Source organism: Neofelis nebulosa, chromosome 9, assembly GCF_028018385.1.
Source record: "Neofelis nebulosa isolate mNeoNeb1 chromosome 9, mNeoNeb1.pri, whole genome shotgun sequence".
NCBI lineage: Eukaryota > Metazoa > Chordata > Mammalia > Carnivora > Felidae > Neofelis > Neofelis nebulosa.
Window position 1 is genome coordinate 3,994,690 of NC_080790.1, and position 16,100 is coordinate 4,010,789.

Sequence of the window (16,100 nt, forward strand, 5' to 3'; positions counted from 1 at the left end):
CACAGTGACTGCACCGCCACTGCCCCGATATTGTTGTCTTCGTGCAATTTTCACGAGAATCCTTTCCCCTCCTTCAGTGGAAGGAGAGACCATATTAGACCTTTATCGATCATTTCTTGCCTGGGACAGAGCGCCAGGTAGCTAAAGCCTACGCGTGCTGCTTCTGGCTTTCCATAAATTACTGGCACATCTGTCATTACTTGGCTTGAGCAGTGCTTTTTGCCATTAGGTAACAATGCTCTTGAATTTCGCCTTAAAAGTGCCATTCTGGGCACATGAACAGAACAGCATGGTAGAGGTTAGGACAACAGACCGCTTTTACGTCTGCGCTCACGGTTGTCTGTGACTTGTGAAAGAAATCACTTTTCTCCCCTTGATCTCACAGGCTCATGAAAGAGAAGCAATTGGTAAAGACAGTCTATAAGGGTCATGATGATGTTAATATTTTCATATTCTATATTTCTTTGAGAGGGTAGCATGCTCCTTAATGTGCTTGAAACGTGGTCATCGCTTGAGAATGCTCTCAGAATTCCTTGTGTCTCTTTGGCAATACTCACTGTCTCTTCCTTCAAGTATCTCTGCTCAGTTGTTAACGGGGGAGCGCATGCTCCCGTAGAGGTCTCTTTCATGTTGTGGGAAGCAAGAAATGTAATCGTATGTAAGAACAAGAAATTAGAGCTCTAATTACCTTTACATCACAAAGAAGTGTGCAACCATTAGAATGCACTCTTGGAATATTAACGAATCTGGAAAGTGTTGCCGTGTTTGGGGTTCTTCTCTCCATTGGCTGATGCTTTAACTCAAACTTTCTAATCCAGACAATTTCTGATGGCGTGTGAATCCCACTCAGGCCCTACCTGCCTGAGGAGGTATTCTCTGGTATCCGGGCCTTGCTTTGACATACCTTCCCACGCTCCCCTAAGCACATATCAGTCATTCCACGCTGTCTTTACAATGCTTTGAGTCAGAGCAATGCTCTGCATTTTGAGTCCCTTGAAGGCAATGAGTATGTCACACCCCCCCTTGTACGCCCAACACCCAGCCTAATGGGCAGCCCATCATAGAAATCATAGTCAATGTATGGAAAGAAAGTTTAGATAAAATTTATTAACAAAAATCTTCAACAACAATGACAAACTTAAGTAACCGCGTAGAAGAATTCTCAGAAATATGTATGGTAGATAGGAAATGGACTATTAGGAAAGGAATAGTATGAAAAAATATGAAAAGAAGGTAATGTACTTTTTGTGTTTCAGAAGTGTAATTAGACCAATATGGCTAAGGTACAGTTAGGTTGAGAGGAATTTGCAAAAATCTTCGAAGGTCAGATTAACACTTTATGAAAATATCCTGTGGACCAGGCTAAGGTTTTCATGAATTCGTTCTGTGGGCAATTTCACCGTGCACACACATTATCAAGATGGAAAGTATCTCCCTGGGCTTCTGTTTCCTCATATGTCAGTTAAAGGGGTTAGGTTCCCACGTGATCTCCAGGGTCCGCCATGATCTGTAACCTATGCTGTAGAGCCTGGCTGGCTGGCCCACCACACGTAGAAGGGGCTTTGGAAAGTGTTCTCCTCATCTAGTCTGCCGCATCTGAGCCCAAGATGATAAATGACTGTAATGATCAGTAGGACCTACTCGCTTCAACTTCCTTCCCTAACCATCTTGAAGGCAGTTCTTTAGCTCAAGACTTTACAAACACACAAGATCATTAGTTGAGGAGAACCAAACAAGAGAGGCAGCCTATCACCCTGGAGAGTGCTTTTCTGCAGAGGGACAGAGTTGAGTCAGAAACCACCTAGAACCAGAGCCGAATTGACTTTCTATTGAGAAAGGCCTTGTGTTCCAGAGAAAGAAGCAGAAGCAGAAGCCGGAACACTGAGGCCAGTCATTTAGGTATGGGTTGGCCAGAGCGGGAAAATCTGGAACGCTGAAATCAATGTGGCTGGACTGAGATGTCCAAAGTACCCCAAGAAGACCCAATGGAACCAGTGTGGCTACCTTGCTGTGGCTACATGGGCTTGCATCTCTATCAACTTTTCATGGAGGTTTCCACTTAGGTCTTCCAGCCCCAAAGACACTTTAAAAAAAGTTGCAAGCCATACAGTTTGGAGGCAAACCAACTGAAGACAAGCTCAGATCGATTATAATGTCTTGTACAGCGACAGATTGTGACTAGACTTTGGTGATCATTTCATACTGCACATCAGTGTTGAATCACTATGTTGTATACCTGAAACTAATACAATATTGTATGTTACTGACTCATGAAAGAAGCTCAGATTGGCCAAAATGAAGGCTCTTTGACAAATGACTCAGGAAAGGCGCTGACTACCATGAATGGCAACCAAGTTACGTGGCTTTGTGGCAAAAGAAAAATGGATGTTATGGATGTTCGGTGTAAAAATACATGACCTATGGGGCGCCTGGGTAGCTCAGTCGGTTAAGTGTCCGACTTCGGCTGAGATCATGTTCTCACCATTCGTGAGTTCGAGCCTCGCTTCAGGCTCTGAGCCTAGAGCCTGCTTCAGATTCTGCATCTCCCTCTCTCTCCTCCCCTCCCCTGCTCACGCTGTGTCTCTCTCTCTCAAAATAAATAAACATTAAAAAAATTTTTAAAAAAATACATGACCTACGTAATTTGGACTCAAAAAAACGTTATATGTGATGAGTTCCCTTGACTGCTTGTTTCCTCTCTTCCTCTTTCACAGTATGGCTGATTTAGCCCTTTGTTCACACATGTGGGATAAAATGCTACCCAAACATATGAAGTTAAGGTTTTTGAGCACATGCATGACATTTTACAGGAACACTGAGAATATTACTACAACTACCAGTAATAATAATATATACACATATATACAGAGTCACCTGTCTGAGCTTACAAGCTGTGGAGTCAGTCACACAGCCCGTGATCTGCTGGCCCCACGTTGAAACTCTTAAGACATTTTGTAAAAAGACCAAGACCAATATTTATATCTTGTGCTGGGGACTACAAATTATGTAGTCAGTCTGTATGCATCTGTAGCTAAGTGATTGATGGATAGATAGAGAGACAGATAGACAGAAACAGATGATGAGAGGAGAAGGAAATTAACCTTGGGCTGGGGAACACTGTCTACCATATGTTGAGTCACTGAACAGCGGGTTTTCTGCAAACTCACTCTCCTGCCTTGTTCATATCCTAGCCAGAGAGGTTTCCATGCGATTGTTAACAGAGAATTCAACTTCAAAAGCACCAACTGTTGTGAATTTCTCTGAGATTAGTTGCACGCTTCATTAAAAATGGAGTCCGCGTCATTTATACGGGTACCTTAAAAGAGGTTAGAAAGCCACCGTTTCCAGAAAAGGCAGCATATCTGTCAACAACTCCCTCTCTGCTTCTCTCTGTCATACCCTCCTGCCTCAGAACCGGCTGCCACCTCAAGCATCACCTAGCATCGAGTTGATTCAAAACATGTAGTCATTGGACTTTCGGGGCTGAATTACACGGTGACTGAGGTTCAGGCCGGTGTAATTGCTAACAGGCCTGGTCTGAAAGCCTCCCTTGGGGGACAGCTGGGTGTCATCCTAAAAATACCACAGATAAGTGGACTGACCCGGAGAATTCTAATGTTTTCTAATTCCACTCAAATGGAGACACATGCTCACAGGGACAAGACGAAGCCATTCTCAAACATAAAATGTTAGAAACCCTCTGAAACGCAGCGTTAATCCCCATTGTACGATTATTTTGATTATTACATATTAGTGGTTTTCCGCCTTTCCATCATTCAGTTATTCTACATTTAGGCTTACTTTTCAAATCATACATTTTCTCTCTGGGTAGGGAAATAAGGAAAATCACTGATTTCTGAACTATGGGAGCTGGAGGAACTATTGGGATTATCTACCTCATTGTTTTATGATTTCCAAGTATTTGGGTTTTAGCTTCGCTTTTTTTTTTTTTTTTTTTTTGGCCATGACTTAAATCCCCATATACAGTACTAGTCTAAGTATCACTTAAAATCAAGTCACTTTTTATGTTTAATAAAAAATAAACTAAAATGATAAAAATAAAAAAGTCTCACTTGAAGCAATAATATCCATTGAATTTCGTATTTATTAAACTCGTTTCATGCTTTTAAAACATACATACCCCCGTGTGTAACTACTTTTTCCTGAAGTTCGTCTACAACCACCTAAAATGGTTTATACATCTCTCATACACATACTACAATTAGAGGTGTGGACATAGGATCCAAACCTCGCTCAGTGAGTTTATTAACATAAAGAAAAGATTACCCCACGGCCCAGTGGAAAACTACAGGGTTAAAAAAATACATCTTAGAATCCTTACTTTGCATTTTCTTACTCTACCTTTTTTGGGTAAGTTATTTACAAGCCCTGGCCCTCGGTTTTCTCATGCATAGAACTGGAGTTTATTCACCAACGTGCTCATCAGATGTTCCTGAGCCCTAAATGAGTCCAAAGAGCACGGTTCAGCGGCGGGGGTGGGGTGACTCATGGTGACAGGTGGTGTGTGACCTGGTCAGGACTGTAGGTATTATTTGGAATGACACAGGGAGCCACTGCCTCAGGCCACAGAGGTAGTTACTGATAGACCCTGAACAAAACCAAGCTTTTGTAACTCAGTGCAATGACCTTGGTGCAGAACGAAATAAGCTAATTAGATGCTGAATAAAGTTCACTAGCCTTCCGCTCTGTCTCCAAAGCATTAGGTTTTTCTAAGGCTCTATCTTGCCGATGATGTCCGTAGAGCACTGGTAACTTCTTCTGACGAAAATACACGAATACAGAATTGCATAATGATCGCTGTTCCCCTCATTTTTTTCTGACATGGTTGCTTTCTTGCAATTTATCTCTTTAGCAAAAGGTGGAACGATTGGTTTGTTTCTGATTTTTCCTTTTCAATCGAACATATGGTTCTGTTTAAATGTGTCCATGTTTGCAACTTACAGTTGACGTTTTTGGCACTCAGAATAGTATCTTGCAATTATACTTCGTTTAGAAAGAAGGGTTTGCTTTAACAGCAGAATGCATGAAATAAAAAAGTTCAAGTCAAATTTATTGGCTGCTGAGAGCCTTCGAGAATGTAGACGTCTGGTCTGGGGGAACTCAATGGATTTCTGTTCTTGGTACATGCACCCACTTATGTGTTCATGTCCCGCCCCCATCCTCACGGCCATTACATGAAAGCATCTGAGTGTTGTACAAGGCTAAAGCTTTTTGTGTTAATCTATCCCATATGGAGTAGGTATTAAACAGAAAGCGAATTCACTCAAGGCCTGGGGGCAAGCGTGTATTTGCAACATGGGGACTCTGTCGAGGGACTCTAGCAAAGAATGGGGAAAAGAAAACAGAAAAGGGCACATGAAAAGTAGAAGAGTGCTTCCTGGCTAAGCTCAGCCTGAAAGTAATCGTTTGTGAAGCCTATAAACTTTCTTCTCCACAGTGGACACCTACCAACACTCCAAGAAGCTATCAGAGGGAGGGCTCTCCTCCTGCATCGCTGTGCCCACGGGACGCGGATTTACTCGATCTGTGGGTCTAATGGCAGAAATTAGACCCAGAAACAGCAATGATTCAGTGAAATTCAATAGCGTCCCAGCACCAGATCCCAGACACATGGAAATTAATGAATCGCAGGAGTTCAGCAAAAGTAATAGAAATATACACGTAGCATCCCTTGAAATTTAAAAAAGACTTTTGTAGGTGAGGTACCGAATTTTAAGCAAACGAGAGAGGTATTGAGATGCTCGGTGACTAGGATGTCTACACGAAAAGCAAGAACCTGGGCCAGTTCACCATGTATCCACAGACCGTGGAAATCTGAGAGAGATCGAGGGCAACAGAAAATCTGAAGCCAGCCGGAGAAGACACATTCTTGCAGGGTACCCAGGTTAAAGAACAGACCGATTCCCCAGTGGGGAGGAATAGGAAGTGAATACTAAAACACCAATTAGACTGGTTTATTTCTATGATTTTGTATGTACATTTTTCCTTGCTTATTAGATTTAAAATAGCTTATTCTAAAATATGGCTATATTTCTTCTGGGTGAATTTTATTCGCTATTTGTCCCACACACTCTTTGGGGGGGGGTGATGTAAGCTTTATCATCCATTAATGTAGCTCTCTTGCACAGAATGAGCCCAAGCAAAGCCTGGAAAACCACTTATCAAGTGGAATGCATATGCCCTAGTAGGTTTGCAAAGAGAGGGAGTTTTCAGTTCAATGGTGTCTAAAATCTCTTTTAACTCTGAGACTGCTGTTCTACGAGAGGTCCCCGGCTTCCAAAAGCCTCACAAATGCTCCTAACTTAATTTTACTTCTATGCCAATATCCGGATAGGATCAGCCCTCTGAGTCATTCAGATCAATACTCTTCTGGTCAGCAAACTTCTGCTCAACAAATACCCAGTTCCTATTAGGAGCCCGGGCCCCCGTGATAAGCACTCAGGATACAAGAGCGAGAAAAACTAACAAAATCTTTGCTCCCAGGGAGTTTACAGTTTAGGCTACTTAAATATCCAGAGCAGAAATGGACGCGTAAGATGCTGGGATGAAAAGACAATGGTTCGGTGCACAGCACAGTGGAGGGTTGGACAGTCAGGGGAGGATTCCTGGGCATGAGATTTAAGCCCAAATCTAAAAAACAGGGGCGTTAACTAGAAAAGGGGTGGGGGTCAGGGTTTCTGGAGATGACACAGCTATGCCCAGGGAGAGAGACATTAAAACAAAGTGAAACAAAAAGAAAACAGTGGTCAGAGGAGAAAGAGGCAGGGCACTGTGAGGGAAGTGTCCTCGTGCAGGGGCCCTTGGGGACTCTGAGGCCAGGTTGAGTTTCCAGATCGTGGAATGCATGGAGGGTTTATCGGCTGAGGTTAATGTGACTAGATCTGAATTGGAAAGCTTCAATCTGGCATCTGCCTACCTAGAAACAACCAAACAAAGCCAGTTTTTGAATTCACACCTATTGCTACTCCCTTAGTAGACAATTCTCAAAAAAACCTTCTTCATTGCTTGGTGTGTAGTCCACAGGTCAGTGACCAGGGTAATTCACACACTTAGACCCAGTTGCTTAGACCCAGTGCGTGTTGCCAACCAGGGTTTCCTGGCCATTTTGTAGAAACGAGCCTCTTTGATTTCCTTGCAAAGTTGAGGTCACGGAGGAAAAAAAGGAAAAAATCGGGGAGTGATGGCTGTTACAGTGTGGTCACAGTCAAAGGTTCCCCTTGGAGAAGGTAAATTAACTAATGGGATAGGTTAACAGCAGATCTATGAGAACATGAGACCCGGGGGAGAACAACAGGCAAGGTTCTAGAAGCCCAGGTCTGACCCAGATGAGCACATAGCCACCTTGGGCTTCTGTTCACCTGCTTGTAAAGCAGGATTCGTTCCTTCACGCAAAGCTGAGGGTCTTTCTTGTTTTGCAAAGCTCAGCCATGCACCGGGTCTCGTGCGGAGCTCTGGGCGTGTGAAAGTCAAGTGTGGGGCCAGCATCCGAGTCACCAGTCTCCTCCCTGGGGAGGACAGAAGCCAGTGTTTGTGGGGTCCCCGAGTTCTAGTCCCTGCACCTCAGGCGTCTGATCTGCACTCCTTATCCCCGCCAGGCAGGCGAGGGGTGCAGCTGCCTAGCCCCACCTTTAGGAACCAGGGCATTGGGCCTGAGAGCCAGCACCCACCTACGTCAGGCTGTTGGTGAGGGCAGGGGCAGCGCCAGAGCCACTCGGGCCGGGACCGAGTGAAGCCCTTGCTCTCCCCCTGGGCAGGCCCGTGGGCAATCACACCAGGAGGTCCACGGTCCCCTGGAGGCGCTCAGGAAGCAGGACCGGGGCAGGGCACGGGGACACGGGGCACAGCTCCCCCTGCTTGGGCGCAGTCCCCAGGATCTTGTCCACCAGGGGATTCACCCCACTCAGTAAACTGGAAAGTGCTCTGTAAACATAAGGGATCCGTGTGACCCGCACAATCAGGTCAGCTGTGCCAGGACGCCAAGTGAACCTCAGGCTGAGGAGCACAGGCAGGGACCAGGGCCGTTTAATTCGTCTGGTTCCAGGGCATTCTTGGCACTGGCTAAGCCACAGGGTGGGTCCGCCAGCCTGCAGCACCCCCTTGCCCGCGGATGCCCAGGCGGGGTGTCAGCTGTGTGGGGACCTGGCTGGGCGCTGCCCGCGAGGAGGGCACTCGGGTCCGTCTCCAGGCCCAAAGGAGAAGCCTGACTCAGCCGGTGGGGGGAGGGGGGGGCGGGCGTGCTCCTCCCCGGGGCCCAGCCTGCGAGTTCGGGGAGGGTGGGCCCGACACAGGCTGTTTAGGGTTACAAGGGTTTCTTGGGCACCCAGGCAGGGCTGCTGGCCGACAAACAGCTGTGCTGGGCAGCTGGGGAGGGACAGGGGCGGGGGGGGGGGCTGTGACACCTGCTGGGAGTCCCCCCGGGGGGAAGCCAGGCTGGCCCAGGGTGGAAATGCCCTCACCGACCCTGGTGGGGATGGGGGGGGCGGTGCAGACCCGCCTGCTCAGCAATGCTAGCGGAAGGCCTGCAGATCCCCCACCCTCTCCGGACACTCTGCATTGCTTTGGAGCTTTCGTGGCAAGAAACAGAGAAATGAAGAGAAGCAAGTGATTGAAGAAAGGGAGGGTGAGGCTGGAGATGAAGATCTGCAGAGAGAGCTGGGGAGGAGAGGGAGGGGAGGATGAGAGGGGAGGAGGGGGAGGAGGGGGAGGGGAGGAGGAAGGGGAGGAGGAGGGAGGGGAGAAGGAGGAAAGGGAGGAGGAGGGAGGGGAGGAGGAGGAGGGGAGGAGGAAGAGAAGATGGGGAGGAGGGAGGAGAGGAGGGGTAAGAGGCGGAGGAGGGGGAGGGGGAGGGGAAGACAGGGAGGTGTGCCAGGGGAGGAAGGGGAGGAGGAGGGAGGGGAGGAGGAAGAGAAGATGGGGAGGAGGGAGGGGAGGAGGGGTAAGAGGCGGAGGAGGGGGAGGGGGAGGGGAAGACAGGGAGGTGTGCCAGGGGAGGAAGGGGAGGAGGAGGGAGGGGAGGAGGAAGAGAAGATGGGGAGGAGGGAGGGGAGGAGGGGTAAGAGGCGGAGGAGGGGGAGGGGGAGGAGGAGGGAGGGGAGGAGGAGAAGATGGGTGGGGAGGAGGGGAGGAGGAGGAGGGGAAGATGAGAGGGGAGGAGGGGGAGGAGGAAGGGGAGGAGGAGGGAGGGGAGAAGGAGGGAAGGGAGGAGGAAGAGAAGATGTGGAGGAGGGAGGGGAGGAGGGGAGGGGAAGACAGGGAGGGGTGCCAGGTGAGGAAGGGGAGGAGGAGGGAGGGGAGGAGGGGAAGATGGGAGGGGAGGGAGGGGAGGAGAAGGAGGGGAGGAGGGGAGGGGAGGAGGAGGGGAGGAACAGAGGGGAGGAGGGTAAGGAGGAGGGAAGGGAGGAGGAAGAGAAGATGGGGAGGAGGGAGGGGAGAAGGGGGAGGAGGAGGGGAAGTCAGGGAGCAGCGACGGGAGGAAGGAGAGGAGGAGGGGAGGAGGGGAGAACGGGAGGGGAGGAAGGGAGGAGGGGGAGGAGGAAGACAGTGGGTCTGTCTGGGACAGAGGGCAGCTCCCTGAGGAGCAGGGCCTGTGTCACATACTGTCCAAGAGGCTCAGAGCGGCTCTGGGTCTAAAGAAACACAAAGGGAGGGAAGGGAAGGAAGATTAAGGACTCTCCCTGGTGACCACCCGTTTGCTGTCTGAGGGGCTCGGGGACCACAGGGCGGCTGGCCTTCCGTCTGCCGTCACAGCCGCGGTTGCTCCGCAGTCACCGGGAACGGGGCACAGCGTGCAGGCGAACCCCACACGGCTGCAGGTCCAAGACGGGCCCAGGCCTGGCGTTCCCTGCGTGCGCACACCGTCGCCGTGAGGAAGTCTGGGGGTCGGGAGTAAATGCTGCCGTACAGGTGAATAAAAACTATGAAGAACATCCCATGTCGAGCGAGGCAATTCAGCAAAACTGCAAGGAGAGGGGTCCGATTTTTCAGAGGACTCCTCTGTAGGGGGGCGGGTACCTGCCAGCACCAGACTTTGCCTTTCGTGCCATCGAGTCCCCGGAGGGAAGTTATCTGCACAGGGCACGCCAGGCTTCCCTAAGAGGAAGCCGCGAGAGCGTCACCTCCAAAGGGACGGCAGTGGCCACCGACGCTGAGTTTAGGAGTGCGTTATCATAGCTCACCTCTGCAAAAGCTGCGGCCTTGGGCTAATTTAAGAAAGTCACCAGAGGGGCGCCTGGGTGGCGCAGTCGGTTAAGCGTCCGACTTCAGCCAGGTCACGATCTCGCGGTCTGTGAGTTCGAGCCCCGCGTCAGGCTCTGGGCTGATGGCTCGGAGCCTGGAGCCTGTTTCCGATTCTGTGTCTCCCTCTCTCTCTGCCCCTCCCCCGTTCATGCTCTGTCTCTCTCTGTCCCAAAAATAAATTAAAAAAAAAGAAAGTCACCAGAGATCTTTCCTTTGTACATTTGCAAGGACCGTGGGGTCGCAGACAAAGGGTTATTTTCATGTCTGTCTTCAGCATTATTATTATAAGAAATTAATATCATCCACCTTATCTAGGAATGTTTCAGGGTCGCGACCTGACCTGAACCGTGAACCCAAAACTGAACTGAACCACGTTAATTTGCAAAACCGTCCCCTGAAACTGAAACCGTCCCCTGAAACTGAAACCCCATGGTGATTTCAGCTGAAATGTACATTGAAACAATGTCTCCTGAAAACTCAGCTTGATGTATTTTGAAAGCAAATTAAGGTATGTAAAAATGTCTCTGACCCGCCGGTCATCGGGGCTGGATTTGTAATAGGAGTCCAAACACATGCAGTGTGACCAAAATAATTAATGAAGAGAAAAACCCTGCCAGACCTGAGCGTGAATGGGCTATCACCTTTCTGGACTGTTCCTAGCGGGGAGGCGGGAGGGGAGCGGGGCTGGTGAGGATACAGAGGGTGCATGAGTCAGGCTTGGGGGAGCAGCCGAGGCACGGGGAGGGAGCAGAGCTGGGCCTGGGGCAGCCCTGGGGTCAGGCTCTGCAGGAAGGGAGGGAAAAGTGGAGTCCTGGGGTGTTCAGCAAACAGATGTAAACAGTGTCTAAAACTGATGGAAAGAAATATACCAGATCCTCAGTGACCCCTTGCACCTACCACATAATGGAAAATGAACAAGAAACCTCCTTGGGGGGCGCCTGAGTGTCTCAGTCGGTTAAGCGCCTGACTTGGGCTCAGATCACGATCTCACGGTGTGTGGGTTCGAGCCCCGCGTCGGGCTCTGGGCTGACAGCTCGGAGTGTGAAGCCTGCTTCGGATTCTGGGTCTCCCTCTCTCTCTCTCTCTGCCCCTTCCCCGCTGTGCTTTGTCTCTCTCTCAAAAATAAAGAAACATTATGGCCAACTCATCTTTGACAAAGCAGGAAAGAACATCCAATGGAAAAAAGACAGTCTCTTTAACAAATGGTGCTGGGAGAACTGGACAGCAACATGCAGAAGGTTGAAACTAGACCACTTTCTCACACCATTCACAAAAATAAACTCAAAATGGATAAAGGACCTGAATGTGAGACAGGAAACCATCAAAACCTTAGAGGAGAAAGCAGGAAAAGACCTCTCTGACCTCAGCCGTAGCAATCTCTTACTCGGCACATCCCCAAAGGCAAGGGAATTAAAAGCAAAAATGAATTACTGGGACCTTATGAAGATAAAAAGCTTCTGCACTGCAAAGGAAACAACCAACAAAACTAAAAGGCAACCAACGGAATGGGAAAAGATATTTGCAAATGACACATCGGACAAAGGGCTAGTATCCAAAATCTATAAAGAGTTCATCAAACTCCACACCCGAAAAACAAATAACCCAATGAAGAAATGGGCAGAAAACATGAATAGACACTTCTCTAAAGAAGACATCCGGATGGCCAACAGGCACATGAAAAGATGTTCAACGTCGCTCCTCATCAGGGAAATACAAATCAAAACCACCCTCAGATATCACCTCACGCCAGTCAGAGTGGCCAAAATGAGCAAATCAGGAGACTCTAGATGCTGGAGAGGATGTGGAGACACGGGAACCCTCTTGCACTGTTGGTGGGAATGCAAATTGGTGCAGCTGCTCTGGAAAGCAGTGTGGAGGTTCCTCAGAAAATTAAAAATAGACCTACCCTATGACCCAGCAATAGCACTGCTAGGAATTTACCCAAGGGATACAGGAGTACTGATGCATAGGGGCACTTGTACCCCAATGTTTATAGCAGCACTCTCAACAATAGCCAAATTATGGAAAGAGCCTAAATGTTCATCAACTGATGAATGGATAGAGAAATTGTGGTTTATATACACAATGGAGTACTACGTGGCAATGAGAAAGAATGAAATATGGCCCTTTGTAGCAACGTGGATGGAACTGGAGAGTGTGATGCTAAGTGAAATAAGCCATACAGAGAAAGACAGATACCATATGGTGTCACTCTTAGGTGGATCCTGAGAAACTTAACAGAAACCCATGGGGGAGGGGAAGGAAAAAAAAAAAAAAAAGAGGTTAGAGTGGGAGAGAGCCAAAGCATAAGAGACTGTTAAAAACTGAGAACAAACAGAGGGTTGATGGGGGGTGGGAGGGAGGGGAGGGTGGGGGATGGGTATTGAGGAGGGCACCTTTTGGGATGAGCACTGGGTGTTGTATGGAAACCAATTTGACAGTAAATTTCATATATTAAAAAAAAATAAAATAAAGAAAGAAACATTTAAAAAAAATTAAAAAAAGATAGCTCCTTTGGTTCAGTCCCCTTTGGTATACTGCTTTGAGCGTAGCATAGACGTGTGTGAGCCTTCTAGATTGCGGGTGGTGTGTAGGGAAAAGAAAGTAAAAAGCCTGCCTTTTGTGGGCACAGACCTCTCTGAGGACGCCCGGCTGGGGAAGGAACTCTTGGCCTGGGCATTTACTATCATTTCTGTCCGGCATCAGCTTCTCCTGCCTGCGTAGACAGGTGACGGTATGACGATGTGACTGAAACAAGCCCAGAGGCCACCCCTCACCCCTCCCTCTTCGCCCTTGGCCCATGCCCTGCTTCTCCACCCAAAGGTAACCTCTGACTCAGAAGACCCCTCTTGTTCAAGATCTCAGTTGAGTTTTCCTTTCATTTCAGCAGTTGTATCCGTTTCCGAGGGCCGCCGTAACCAATGGTGACCCCCGAGTGGCCTACAACGACAGAACTTTATTTTCTCACCGTTTGGGGAGCAGGAGGTCCCGTGTGACCCCGCCCCCAAAACCTGCAGGGAAACGGTGTGTGCTTCATGGCGTCCCCCAAAGTCCATGTGTTCAAGTCCTGGCTCTCAGTTCCTCAGAGTACGACTTCATTTGGAAGCAAGGCCACCGCAGACGCAGTTGAGTTGCGATGAGGGTCATGCTGGGGTAGGGGGTGCCGACTGCGGTGTGACCGGTGTCCTGAGGAAAGGGGACCTCGGGGCGCACACACACATGTGGACAGCACGATGCAACGGTAGAGGCCGAGACTGGATTGATGCTTCTGCAGGTCAGGGACCACCCTGACCGGAGCTGGGAGAGAGGTGTGGACCAGACCCTCCCCTAGGGTCACACCTTCACCTCACGCTTCCAGCCCGCAGGACTGGGAGGCCATAATTTCCGCTGTGGAAGCCACCCAGGCTGGGGCGTTTCATCACGGCTGTGCCAGCAGACAGACGGGCCCCACGAGAATCTTCCTTGCGTCTGTGTCCTTGGTTCTGTGGCTGCTGGCGGTCCTTGGCATCCGGGGGTCTGCAGCTGCCCCCTCCAGCCCCTCCCCCCGTGCCGACATGCCTTGTCCCCGTGCGTCTGGGTCCATGCATCATCTGGACGACGTCCCCATCCCGACGGCTCTGCGTCTTAACGTCATCATGTCTGCAAAGACCCCATTTCCAAATGAGATCACATTCCCAAGTCCCGGGGGGGTTGGGACTTCCCTATCTTTCTTGGGGACACGATTCAATCCAGACTCCTCGGAGAGGTGAAGCACGCTCAACGCTCCTTCCTCAGATCCCGGGCACTGTCCCTCTACTCGCTACTGGATGTCTCCTGCCTCAGATGCCCCAGGGAACCACTTTTCTTCTCGCCACCTGGATACCCTGGATTCTCTTCTCTGCACCACAAGGCTAAGGTTGCCCGAGGCCTCCCAACTGCCTGCACTAATGGCCTGTGCTGTCCATCTTCCTGGGCCATGACACCGTGGGCTCTCTGACATGCTCTCTTCTCTCGCTTTCCAGATGCTTCTAGAGTTGCCAGCTTTTTCCCAGAATCCCCTGCTCCTTAGATGCTGGGTTGGCAGGCCTTCCAGGCAGGTGAGCTGCGAGGCTGCTCCCCGTCCCTTGTCCCTGGGCACCGGCGCCCCCTTTTCTGTGCACCTGTGAGTGCTGTGACCCCGTAAGGTGCAGGCTCCCGGAGGCCCCTGAACAGCTAAATGGATGAGGGCACGAATGGGGCCTTGTGACTTTTCAGAAGTGGAGAACAGAGTAGGGGTGGTGAATCGCTGTCCCTTCTTAACAGCTGGGCCCAGAGGGACACCCATCATGCCCTGCTTCATGCTCTGAGGTGAAAAAAAGAGAATTATGGGTGAAGTGGAGGCCGGAACTGGTGGCCATGGGCACAGCCTGATCCCTGGCTTCCTTAGAAGATCCAAGATTGGGAGTCTGTGGCCCAGAGGCCAGGACATCCTCCCCCTGCTCTCACTGAGCCCGTCTGCTTGTGAAATGAAAATGTCGCCCAGGATGACTGTGGTCCTTCACAGGGACCTCGTGGGAATCAATAGAATATCTTTGTGTGTTTAGAAGAGATTTTCAAATCCTAGGACAGAAGGGGAAAGATAAAAACAAAGCCTCACACTACAGGCAAAACCCACATCTCCAACGGGGCCTGGAGCAGCCCCTGTTGGCGGGTGTGGGGGGATCCTTCAGCAAGGACCGCTGCACACAGCAGGCGCCAAATGTGTGCACTTTCTGCAGAGGCGGGACCCCACACCCTGACTTCACCAGAAGAAACTTGCAGCCTGAGAGGACTCAAAAATCATGTCTTTCAAGTTATAAGGAAGCAATATCATTCTGAGACCTATTCTTTAAAACGGCAAACATGCAATAATTTTACTAGAGTGAAGTATGCAACGCAAGTATACCCATAACCTAGGTCACTTTGACCATGGCTTGTGTGGTTCAAAAAAGGAAATAATGTGGGTAGTGGAAACTCTGAATGGACATGACAGATGAGTGACAATGAGTAACCCAGGGTTCTGTCCATGTCTTCTCACCTTTTTTTTAAATGTTTATTTATTTTTGAATGAGAGAGAGAGAGAGAGAGAGAGAGAGAGAGAGACAGAGTGTGAGCAGGGGAGGGGCAGAGAGAGAGAGGGAGACACAGAATCCGAAGCAGGCTCCAGGCCCTGAGCTGTCGGCACAGAGCCCGACGCGGGGCTCGAACCCATGAACTGTGAGATCATGACCTGAGCTAAAGTCGGACGCTTTAACCGACTGAGCCACCCATAAGGCTCTCTTCTTACTTCTAATTCAGAGCAGGAAAGGGCACATTCGGTTGATGACTGTGAACTAATTAAGAGGCAAACTGAAAACAATTCCATTTAAAAATATACACAGAATGTGCACCGCCCAGGGTGTCTATAAATGTCCAGGTTTCCAGCTCTGAGACTAGGGCAGCTAACCCTGGCTGGAATCCTACCTCTTGCGCTTATTAGCAGTGTGACATTGGGCAACTTACTTGAGCTCTCTGAACCTTGGTTTCCTCCTCTGTAACACGCATGTTGTAACAAACACCTCATGGGTTCTTGCTCTCATGTTTCCGAGCAAGCTGTGTCATCGTACTCGGTGCGGTGCCGTCTGGGTGATGCGTGTTCAGTACTTTTTATCCACCTAGGACTTCAGATTGGGGCCAGCCAGAAACACAACCATCTCACCGAAAATTAAAATCAGCTGGTTTGGTTGGAGACCACCCCCCCGCCCCCCACCCCCACCAAATGCTACAATTTTTTTTTTTTTTTTGCTTTGCCACATTAACTTCATTAAATATTCGTGGGCATTGCTTGTCTCTTGGGGATCTGCCTG